This window comes from Lemur catta, chromosome 6 (genome assembly GCF_020740605.2).
Source record: "Lemur catta isolate mLemCat1 chromosome 6, mLemCat1.pri, whole genome shotgun sequence".
In the NCBI taxonomy this organism is placed as follows: Eukaryota; Metazoa; Chordata; class Mammalia; order Primates; family Lemuridae; genus Lemur; species Lemur catta.
In genome coordinates this window covers 91429299-91441299 of record NC_059133.1, presented here as the reverse complement: position 1 = coordinate 91441299, position 12001 = coordinate 91429299, and the positions used below count along the sequence as shown (strand labels likewise).

Here is a 12001-nt window from a genome sequence, read left to right as displayed (position 1 = left end):
TTAGGTGTAATCTTAAAAGTGTGCTGTGATTTTGTTCCACTAAATCTGATATTTCACCACAACAAATGTCAAGTAAGTGAGGTGACAGATGTTAATTGCTTGATTTCATTATTTCATTATGTGTGTATATCAAAACATCACACTGTACTCCATTAATGCAATATAGTTATTGTGTATCAAAAATAATATAAATAAAAGCCTAATGCTTACTGTAGGGTAGAGTTTTTTTTTGGGGGGGGGGATATTTTTTTACCCGGTTTAGGATATTTGCTTCTCTTCCTAGTAAATGAAGAGGTGTTTCTTCTTAAATCACGTTTGTAAATACTTGTATAATGGTCCTTATTTTTAGCTATATAAGTGGATATGAAATGCTTTTTAATTGTGGTTTTAATTTATATATCCCAGTTCACTAATGAGGGTGAGTATCTTTATGTATTTGTTTGGATATCATCATCTGTAAAGTGCCTGTTCAAGTCTCTTGATCCTTTTGCTATTGAGTTGTTTATTTTACCTTTGTAAATGTCCCATCTGTAGCTGCCTTTTAACTTTCTTGATGGTGTCTTGTTAAGTAGAATTTAATTTTAATGTAATCCAACTCTTAATGTTTATGGTTGTGTTTAAAAAATCTCTCCCTGTTACGAGATTATGAAGAAATCCTCCCATTTTATCTTTTAGAGGTTTTATTGTTTTGCTGTAAACATAATTTATAGTACGTCTGGAATTTTATGCATGATGATAGGTATCTTATTTGTAGGTGGTAGGTGGTAATGATTTCTTTGCATTTGAATATTTGGTTGTCTCGGAATCTTTGACTAAGGAGACTAACCTTTGCCCTTTGCTCTCCTCTCCAGTTTTACCTTTGTAATAAATCAAGTAGCTATACACGGGCAGGATTTCTGGGCTATTTGTTGTGTTCTTTTGTTCTGATTGGTTGTTTGCACCAATACCACACTGACTTAATTACTATAGTTTAGTGACATACAGTAGAGCAAGCCTTGTTTCTTCTTTAAGAATGTCTGGCAATAGGTCCTTTGCACTTATACATAAATTTTAGAATCAGCTTTTCAAAGTTCCACAAAAATACCACTTGAAATTTTTATTGAAATTATATGAATCTGTAGATCACTTTGGGAAAGAAATAGAATATACTGTTGAATCTTCCTATATGTAAATACGCTCTCTCTGTCACTCTCGTTGTCTTAATGTTTCATAATTTTATCTTCCTGAGAGCTCTCACATCTTTCATTAGGTATCTTATTCCTATGAATTTTATGATTTTGCTGCTATTGTAAATGACAATTAAAATTTTTTCCTTTCTTTTTGTTGCTGGTTATGTTTTGTATATAGACATTACATCTAACCGTCTTGCTAAACTCACTTATTCCAATAATTTATGATCGATTTCTTTTGTATACTTTCATGGTCATCATCTGTGAGTAATGAGTGTTTCTTTCCAATCCTTATATCTCACTCCCTTTTCTTGACTATTTGCACAGGATAGGACCTCCAGTACAGTGTTGAATAAAATGGTAATAGTGGGCATCCTAGTCATTCCTGATCTCAGAGGAAAGCTTTTCACCGTTAAGCATGATGTTGGCTATGCATTTTTTTAATGCCCTTTATCAGATGAAGGAAATTTCCTTCTACTGCTAGTATGTGGAAGATTTTTCTTTAATCCTGAACGCTTGTTAAATTTTATCAAACAGTTTTTATCCATCTATTGAGTGATCATATTTTTTTCACTTTTTAACGTTTTGTTGAAGATTTTTGTTCGTGAGATTGACTTGTAACTTTCTTTTCTTTTTGTTTTTTTAAGACAGGGTCTTGCTCTGTTGCCCGAGCATGGGGTAGAGTGCCATGGGGCTAGAGTGCCATGGTGTCAGCCTAGCTCACAGCAATCTCAAACTCCTGGGCTCAAGTGATCCTCCTGCCTTAGCCTTCTGAGTAGCTGGCACTACAGGTGTGTGCCACCACGCCCGGCAATTTTTTTCTATTTTTAATGAGGGGTCTCACTATTGCTCAGGCTGGTCTGACCTCAAGCGATCCTTGTGCCTCGGCTTCCCAGAGCTGGGATTACAGGCATGAGCCTGTAACTTTCTTTCCTTGAAATGTCATTGTCATTTTCTGCTAGGTTATGTTGGCCTCACAAAACAAGCTGGGGAGTGTTTTTGTTGTTCCTCTCTTCTGGAAGAATTGTGTAAAGTTGGTGTTATTTCTTCCTTGAATATTTCGTAGAATTCACATTGCAAAGACATCTAAGTTTAGACTTTTCTTTGTGGAAAGGTTATTAATTAATAAATGGTTTGATTTTCTTTAGTGATTATTGGGTTATTTGGTTATATTTTTCCTGGGAGTTTTGATAAATTTTTTAAAGGAATTTTTATACGTTTCATCCAAGTTTCAGTGTATTATTGTTCGTAAACTCCTTCCATCATCTTTTTAATGTCTGCAGGATATTTAGTGATCCACCCCCTTCCCGCCTCACCCGTCCCTCTTCTTTATTCGTATATTCTTTTTTCCGTAGATCATTCTCACTAGGGATTTATAAATGTAGCTTTCAGGGACCAAATTTTAGCTTAGTTGGCCGTTTCTATTGATGTTTATTTTCTGTTTCATTGATATCTGCTTCTTTCCATTTTCTTCCTTCTACTACCTTCTTTTTGCCTTTTTAGATAATGAATATGGTTTTATGTAACTTTAGGGTTTTGAGTTGGCTAGTTTTTTTGTAAAATTTAGAGGTGCAATCTCATTTTAGGTTGTATAGCTTCAGACTCAAACCTGGGTTTAAACCCTAACTTAGTATTGTTCAATTCAAATTATTCAGTAAACAACATCAACCTCAAATAATCAAAAGGATCAGAATCTAGTTTAAACAGTTTATTCAAGTGCAATTTGAGGATGGCAGCTCAGGAAGCACATTCCAAAGAATGGAAGTCAGTGTTCCGAAGTATAGAAGTTTGGAATTGTTTGTATAGAAGTGGTCTTCTTTTAGGAAAGGTATATAACATTTCACACTGAAGATATAACAGTCGTGGGGTCTTTGCACTATCTGGTTTGAGTTAGAGACAGGAAAATAAAGGAGGCAGTTAATATGTAACAAAGATCAGTGATTGGAAATGGAGAAGATCTGGTCTCTCCCTGTCATTTGCAGAACAAGAATAATGAGGAAGAGAGTTAATCTAAGAAGCGGAATTTATAAACATGCTACTGTGACTCAGTCTTCAGGGCTTACCTTTTTCCTTGGCATAATAAATTTAGGGGATCCTGAAATTTATCTTTTTACAGTAATAATTGAACATTTAGTATTCTAAGTGCTGGGAGATAATAGCTGTGAACAGAATAGTCATTCCTACCCTCACGCAACTTACTTTCTAGTTAGTCTAGCTCTCAGTTTCCCATCTGCAAAAGGGGATGATGAATGGTGATGAATTGAGTATTTATTAGGTGCCAGGCAGTTGTTCACCAATGTTAGCAGCGTTAATCCTCTCCACAGTCTATAAAGGAACTACTTTTACTATTCCCATTTTACGGATTAGGAAGCTAATGCACAGACAGAGATTAAGTAATTTGCCTGAGGTAACACAGCTGTTACGTGACAGAGCTTGGATTTGAATCAGAGGTGGTTTCATTGTTATATTGCAGAGACGATCTTGAAATAAATCTACATTCTGTGTTTGCTTTTGCTATCTCCTCATTATTATTCCTTGTTATTTGGGGTGTGAATGAAATGTGTGAGGACAGAGCCTTAATATCTTTCTCTGTAGTTTTCTTCAAAACATTTGGTATTCAAAGAGTTTTCCCCCCCCCACACTTTATTGTTCATTATTCTGTAAGTTTTTGTTTATAGCTGTATTCATGAAGTACAGATATCATGAAGTTGTGTAAACTGTACTTGATTGCCAAAAGTTGTGTAGAACAGATTGATAAAAACATTTTAACTTGGAGCCACTGTTATAAGGAAGTTTACCCCTTTTCAAGGTGGGCTGGAGCAGCTAGATTTTCCTTATTTACGTTAAAAATTTGGCTTTGCTTTCTCTCTCCCCTCTCTGTTTTTTGTTTGTTTGTTTGTTTTGTTTTGTTTAGTTTTTTTTCTTCTTCTTTTTTTTTTTTTTTTTTAGTTTTTTTTGTTGAGACAGAGTCTTGCTCTGTTGCCCAGGCTAGAGTGCTGTGTCGTCAGCCTAGCTCACAGCAACCTCAAACTCCTGGGCTCAAGCGATCCTTCTGCCTCAGCCTCCCAAGTAGCTGGGACTACAGGCATGTGCCACCATGCCCGGCTAACTTTTTCTATATATTTTTAGTTGTCCAGCTAATTTCTTTCTATTTTTTTAGTAGAGACGGGGTCTCGGTCTTGCTCAGGCTGGTCTTGAACTCCTGACCCCAAGTGATCCTCCCGCCTGGGCCTCCCAGAGTGCTAGGATTACAGGCGTGAGCCACGGCACCCGGTCTCTCTCCCCTCTTCTTTGGTAGTCTTTGGCTGGAAGACTAAAATTAATATTTATGGCTGGCTTCATTACTAAAGACTTAAACTATACATTTTCCCACTTCTATGTATCTTTTCTTAATCATTTCAGTAGAGATTGCTATTTTATGGAAGAAGAAACTGTAATAATTACCATGGATATAGTATTTTAAATTTTTATTTCCAAATTATATCAGGATGTTTTCCTGATTAATTAGCAAAATAGAAGAATATCTTGTTTCTAATACTGAGTCTTTTATGCATCAAATATTAAATAAACCAGATAAGATTGATTGGGGGTAGAGGAGGGCAAAAAGGGTTAAGGAAACAAGTTAACCTACCCTTCCCCACCATTGTGACCTGAGAGTAATTGATAACCACTAACAATTAATAAGTACTTAACTATGTGCTCATCATTTATTGAAGACTTTACATGTATTTTCTCCTGTCCTCCTTTTCAAAACTTCTTAGGTGGAGGGTAGGACTTTATCTGGAGGCTCCAGAGTATCTTAAAGTAGGTGCTCAACAAATAGTTTTGAATGAATAAAAGAATGAATGGATAAATGGATGAGCCCCTTTAAGGGTATATTGTCTTTTAGTTTGTCAGTTTCATGAAGTATTTTCTGCTGAGCCAATTTCTTTCTTTCTTTCTTTTTTTTTTTTTTACTCTCTAGGTATAGAAAAGCTATAGAGAATGTGCTCAAACATGCAGAGCTTGAATGTGAGCATTTATAAAACTAGAGATAGATTGAATTGAGTTATTTTAGCTAGTGGCATCACATTTCTCTACACTTAATATGTCATGTCCCCTTTGCCATTTTTTGGGATACAGTGGTTATCTTGATCTCACATTTTGCTGGGTGTTTTTTGTTTGTTTGTTTGTTTGTTTTGAGACAGAATGTCGCTCTGTTGCCCGAGCTAGAGTGCCGTGGCATCAGCCTAGCTCACAGTAACCTCAAACTCCTGGGCTCAAGCAATCTTTCTGCATCAGCCTCCCAAGTAGCTGGGACTACAGGCATGTGCCACCATGCCAGGCTAATTTTTTCTATATATTTTTAGCTGTCCAGCTAATTTCTTTCTATTTTTAGTAGAGATGGGGTCTCACTCTTGCTCAGGCTGGTCTCGAACTCCTGACCTCGAGTGATCCTCCTGTCTCAGCCTCCCAGAGTTCTAGGATTACAGGCGTGAGCCACTGCGCGTGGCCTTTTTTTTTTTTTTTTAAGTACTTAAGAATGAAGGTATTCGGTCATTACTGTAACTAAAATAAGTTTTTTTTTTAATTTTTATTTTTTTTAAGAGCCAAGAGTCTCTGTCACCCAGGCTGGAGTGCAGTGGAGAGATGTTCATAGTTCTCTGTGATCTCAAACTCCTGGGCTCAAACAATCTTTCTGCTTCGGCCTCCCAACTGGAACTACAGGCGTGCCACCGCTCTGACTCTCCTTCCTGTTTTCCTCTTCTCTTTCTTTTTTCCTTCGCTCTTTTTTTAGACATGATTATCAGCTGCAGTGTAGCATTGGTCAGTGATAATGAGCCGCCATAGATCTTTATTTTGTTTCTTTCTGTCCCACTGATGAAGGTCCTAGAAAAGAATTTTTATTGGTTCCTTATCATTCACCAAAGAGCATACCTTTGAAGATAAAATTTTGTCTCTAATTGGGATTAATAGCTAGATAGGTAATTGGGATTAATAGCCAAATAGAACTTGGAAACATTAAGAAATTGGAGGGGAAAAGGATTGCTGAGGATGTTAAAGAGGGGCATTCTGGTAGGAAACAAATACATCTTGTTAGGAAAGCTGTTAAGCAGATATGAAAGTCTTAGTCTTAATTATAAGCATATATTCTTCTACTAATTTTTGATATTTGTTAATTAGTCATATGAGTTCTTAGCAAGACTTAGGAGACTTTTATGTAACTCTTGAATATTATCTGACCCTGGTACCATAAATCCCTGTTATTGATTGTCCTGTTCTCTTCAAAATTTAGTTAATTACTTTTCTCTCTTCATTTTCAATTAATTGGAACCCAGGGGTGGGGAGAGGGAAATAAACCAGTGATTAAAAAGAACAAAATCTAAGAGGGCATCTCTGATATGGTAGATAGATGTACACGAAGACAGGTTTGCATTTGTGGTAGGCATCTGTTCTGTGTGATCCAAACCGTCTTGCTGAAATCTATTATGAGTTAATGTCCTAAAGCAGATTAATTTATAATGACCTGAGATTCTTAAAATGTTTAGAATTATCTAGTCATCTTCTTTTTTTTTTTTGAGACAGAGTCTCACTCTGTTGCCCTGGCTAGAGTGCCGTGGCGTCAGCCTAGCTCACAGCAACCTCAAACTCCTGGGCTCAAGCAATCCTTCTGCCTCAGCCTCCCAAGTAGCTGGGACTACAGGCATGTGCCACCATGCCCGGCTAATTTTTTCTGTATATATTTTTAGTTGGCCAGATAATTTCTTTCTATTTTTTTAGTAGAGACGGGGTCTCGCTCTTGCTGAGGCTGGTCTTGAACTCCTGACCTCGAGCAATCCCATTTACCAGTTTTTAGAATAGAGATTTGTGTACAGATGGTCCCTGACATACGTTTGTTTAGTTTATGATTTTTCAAGTTTACAGTGACGTAAAGGCAATACACATTCAGTGTATGTTCCTCGCTTTGGAGGAGCATCTGTAATATTAATAGTCTCTTCCAGTGGTAGCAAATGAGGCTTGCTTTCTTTTTTCGTTTTCTTCTCCCTCTCTTTTTTTTCAACCTTTTTTCTGTAATTATTATGGATTCATTTTTGTATTCACAGTGTTATCAGTTATTATTTTTCTTGATGGCCAAATCATCTCAAATTTGGCTGGTGGAAGCCCCTCCATGCTGTATTTAGTCTTTGAGTGAGTGGTTCCTTGATTTTTGGCAGAAAGATTTTATGGGTTTTTCAGTTGCCTTGTTTTTGTGGAGACAGAATCTGACTATGTTGCCCTCGGTAGAGTGCAGTAGTGCCATGGTAGCTCACTGCAACCTACAACTCCTGGGCTCAAGCAATCCTTCTGCCTCTGCCTCCCAAATAGCAGGTAGCTGGGACTACAGGCGTTCACCACAAGGCCTGGCAGGGGTTTTTTTTGTTGTTGTTTGTTTTTTCTTCTCTTTTTGGTAGACATGGGGTCTCATTCTTGCTCAGGCTGGTCTCAAACACCTGAGCTCAAGCAATCTTCCCCCCTCGGCTTCCCAGAGTGCTAGGATTACAGACATGAGCCACCTTATTCTAGGCCTGGGTTTTTAATTGTATACAAATGACACCTTCACTTGAAACTTAAAATTCTTGAAATTCTTAGCTGGGCATGGTGGCATGTGCCTGTAGTCCCAGCTACGCAGGAGACTGAGGCAGGAAGATGGCTGGAGCCCAGGAGTTTGAGATTGCAGTGAGCTTTGATGAAGCCACTGCACTCTAGCCTGGGTGACAGAGCGAGACCCTCCCTCCCCCCAAAAAAAATTCTTGGAGTTCCATAAGCTTTTAAATATTGCAGAGGTTCTGAAAAATCTTCTTTCTAGAGCACTAGCGGGTGGTTGAAAAGTAAATGCCAGTCAGCAAGGAGCCTGTCAGTTCTCTGTTCTTTGTTTCCTGCAAGGAGGGAAACACTAGTACTTAACTACAGTGCAGCCAGACTCCACTCTCAAAAAGCAGAATGTACTTTAGGCTACATGAGGAGTTCCCCACTTAATTATCAGCAAGAAGATTGTTAACATCTTTCAACTTGGAGAATAATCAGCCCGTAGCACCTTCTCACTCTGCCTTGATAACAGCAGCAATTTTTAAATACATAATACATTTTTTGTCCTAATAAAAAAGAACAAAGATTGCTTCCCCACTTTATTGCTATTCTGAGATTAACTCATCATTGGCTATTAATGCTTGATCATATACTTAATCTAAAATTTATGTCCAGAATATTTTTATTAAAATATTAATTTCAGTGTTAAGTCAACAAACTAGATGAAAATTTTCCTAAGTTGAGGTTTAAGATGTTTATAAAAACACGTATTTGAATAAGTGGGGTTGAAAACAAAGCTGAGTAATAGCACATTCAATTGGAGTACATGGTTTTTACAATGCATTTAGTGGAATTGTGGATAAAGTTCTTTGCACATTTATGCGTATTTGGTATACTGAATAACATGGATGGAGCCATTCCTTTTATTTCAGTTTTATAAGCTCTGCATCAAAAGATAAGAGTGGCATTTGGTTCAGAGTGCCCCCGCGATCAGGAGCACATAAGGCAGAGTCCTAAGAAAGGTCACTTTGCCTTTTTGGCTCACATTCATGGTTCCAGCCTTGGATTACTTTCTGCTTGCCTAGAAGAGAATGAAGTGTTTGTTACAGGAAGCATTTCTATCCTCAAAAATACCCCCATAGTGCACTATGCAGATCTGACTGTGCTTTGTGTAATGCAGCAGTCCCAGCCTTTTTGGCACCAGGGACTGATTTCATGGAAGACAGATTTTCCACGGACGGGCAAGGGTGGGGGGAATGGTTTCTGGATGATTTAAGCACATTACATTTATTGGGCAGTCCAGCCTCTCTCTGTTAATGATAATCTGTATTTGCAGCCACTCCCCAGCTTTAGCATCACCGCCTGAGCTCCACCTAAGATCATCAGGCATTAGAGTCTCACAAGGAGTGGATCCCTTGCATGCTCAGTTTACAGTAGGGTTTGTGCTCCTGTGAGAATCTAATGCCACTGCTGATCTGACAGGAGGCGGAGCTTATTTGTTGATGTGAGCCATAGGGAGCAGCTATAAATACAGAGGCAGCTTGGCTTGCTTACCTGCTGCTGTGTGGCCCCGTTCCTAACAGGCCACGGATGGGTAGCAGCGGTCTTAGCCTATGAGTTGGGGACCACAGATGTAAAATACTCCCATTTTCCGGTGGCAGCAGATAGGCTGTTCATATTGATGGTATGGACTCAGAATGGAACAGTTCCTTTGCTTTCTTCATCCCATTTCTTAAAAGGAGCTAAAGTTGTCTCCAGTTTAGCATAATGATAAGGTAATAATGGTTGAATTTTTTCTTGACAATTGATAGTATCCTTCTTCTTGATCACTCAAGGTTTTCACAAAACTTAATCCTCTTTTCTCTTTCATTTAATTTGATTTTTCTCTCCTGATAATTCTGACTTTTCTTTTTCATGATACTACTTGATACTAGAGTTTTGTAGTTTTTTTGACTGATTTTTCCTCAGATTTTACTTCTTTGCCTGTCTCTTACTGAGGTCCTTGGTTTCTCTTTTTCTTTTATTTTTTTTTCAGTCAATATATCCCTATTTTTTTAAAGCTATTACTTCTCTAGCTGATTCCCATAAATAAACATACATAGACATCATCCATTCCACCAATGTGAACTATACACATATTTTTAGTTCTAATATAAACTCAATGTAGAATAGTTCTGCTTTGACATCCTATGTCCTCATCAAAATCTGTCATATCTAGACCCGAATTCCACATCTTCCGCCGCAAACTGGCTTCCCTTTTCAGTGTTCTTGTTTTCTATATCCTTGTTTCAAAACTTTTAATCCCCAAACTGACCATAGGGTTTTTTTTTCATTTTTTAAAATACTCTTTGGATTTTCTTATCCAGACAATCTTCTGCTAAAGATTAAGAAACGAGGATGTGCAGGGTTGCAGAATTCTGCTGTCCGTGATCTCAAGATGCTGATAGGAACAAAATGAATGATTGTGAGAAAAATGACTGGAGCCACTGGCAAATCTGACATCTGCTGATGACCACACACCTACCCATAGGTGCTCCTGGAGAATAATTTCTGCTTTTCTTTCACCTTCACAATTTTATGTGATTTGTGATTGTCATCTTGTTAGTGGATTTTCAAAATGGAATTCTGCTTGCAGAGGAATATATGGGAAAACATTCTAGTTCCTGCCATACAGGGAAAGGATTAAAAGATGGGGAGGGTGTGGACTATCAATAGGCAATATTCAGCACACGCTCTCAATTCTCTAATCAGAACAGTTGTAAATTCTTTAGCTTGGAATATATGGCTTTGCATATTTGACATGGTACCTGACCAACGAAATCTTTTACTGTACATCAAGAGAAATTGTGGTTGAAGTACACATATTGTTCTTATTGTTGTTTTTGCCCTATGACTTCTGCTACTACCTTACGTCTGAAGTGTCCTTTCTTTTTATTTTTTAAACACAGTCATATACCTCATAGTTTGTGCCTTAACTTTGCCGTTAATGTTCCTTCACTGATCTCTCTTTCATCAGAACTACTGTGTTTAAAAGCTAGTACCATAAAAGTGCATATATATGGAGTAATACATAGGGAATCTTTCTCCTACTACAGTGAAAGAAAGATTCTTGAACAAGGTTGTTATTTGTCTTATTTATCAATCTATTTCAAGCATTTAAAAAAGAATCTGACACATAGTAATTGCTTAATAATTATCGAATGTCATTACTAAGGGATTGATCATGTGATATATCTATTATAAAAAAACTCCATTCTGCCCACCTAAAAGAAATGATATAAAGCTATTTATGCACTGACACAGAAAGGTGTCTGGTATAATTTTAAGTGATGGGAGAAGATTATATAAAATAATAGAAATATAAAATAATCTAATTTTCCTAAAAATTATATAGATATAATTTTCTGTATACATAAATGACAATAGGGAAAATACATACTAATAACACTAATTGCCAGTGGTGTTGGATGGGAGGTGAATATGTTCTATATTTTCCTATTTGAATGTTTTAAACAAGCATAGTAGTCCCCCCTTTACCTACAGTTTTACTTTCTGTGGTTTCGGTTTCTCACAGAATAGTACAATAAGATATTTTGAGAGCACGCAAGACCACATTCACATAATTTTTTATTATAGTATATTATAATTGTTCTATTTTACTATTAGTTATTGCTATTGATTTCTGTGCCTAATTTATGTATTAAACTTTATTTAGGTATGTATATATAGGAAAAAACAGTATATATTGGGTTCAGTACTATCAGTGGTTTCTGGCATCTGCTGAGGGGCTTAACGTATCCACTGAAAATAATAGTGGTGGGGGGACAACTGTATATATATAATTTTTAAATGAAAATAGGTTTTAAGGAACGACTCATAAGTAGTTTGTTCCTTTATTTATTTGGGGCCTCCCTGAATAGAATGGTATTGGATAAAAGTGTAAGAAACTTAAAATTTTTCTTATTTCATTATGGAGCCATATGATCCTCACTTTAGGAAAAAAAGAGCATACAAAATATATTGTACATAGAGATTGCATGGGGCACAGTGCTAAAGTTCTCTCTCTTGCCTTCTCTTCCTGCCTTGCCACCCATTTACACTCAGAGGAAGCCAGTTATATTGTTATCCTTTCACATATTTTATGTGTGTATATAAAGACAAATAAAACTTATTCTCAGAGTTGTCCTTTAAAAAAAAACATATGTATCTGGGCATTTATTATTATTTTTAAAGACAAGGTTCCACTCTGTTGCCCAGGCAAGAGTGCAGTGGCATAAACATAGCTC

At 36.9% G+C, this 12001-nt stretch overlaps 1 protein-coding gene across 5 annotated transcripts in view; it reads left to right on the top strand.

Annotated features, from left to right (window-relative positions):
- The window catches only part of RIMKLB (ribosomal modification protein rimK like family member B), a 62986-nt gene that overhangs the window by 31545 nt on the left and 19440 nt on the right, over window positions 1–12001 (top strand). The window lies entirely within an intron of this gene.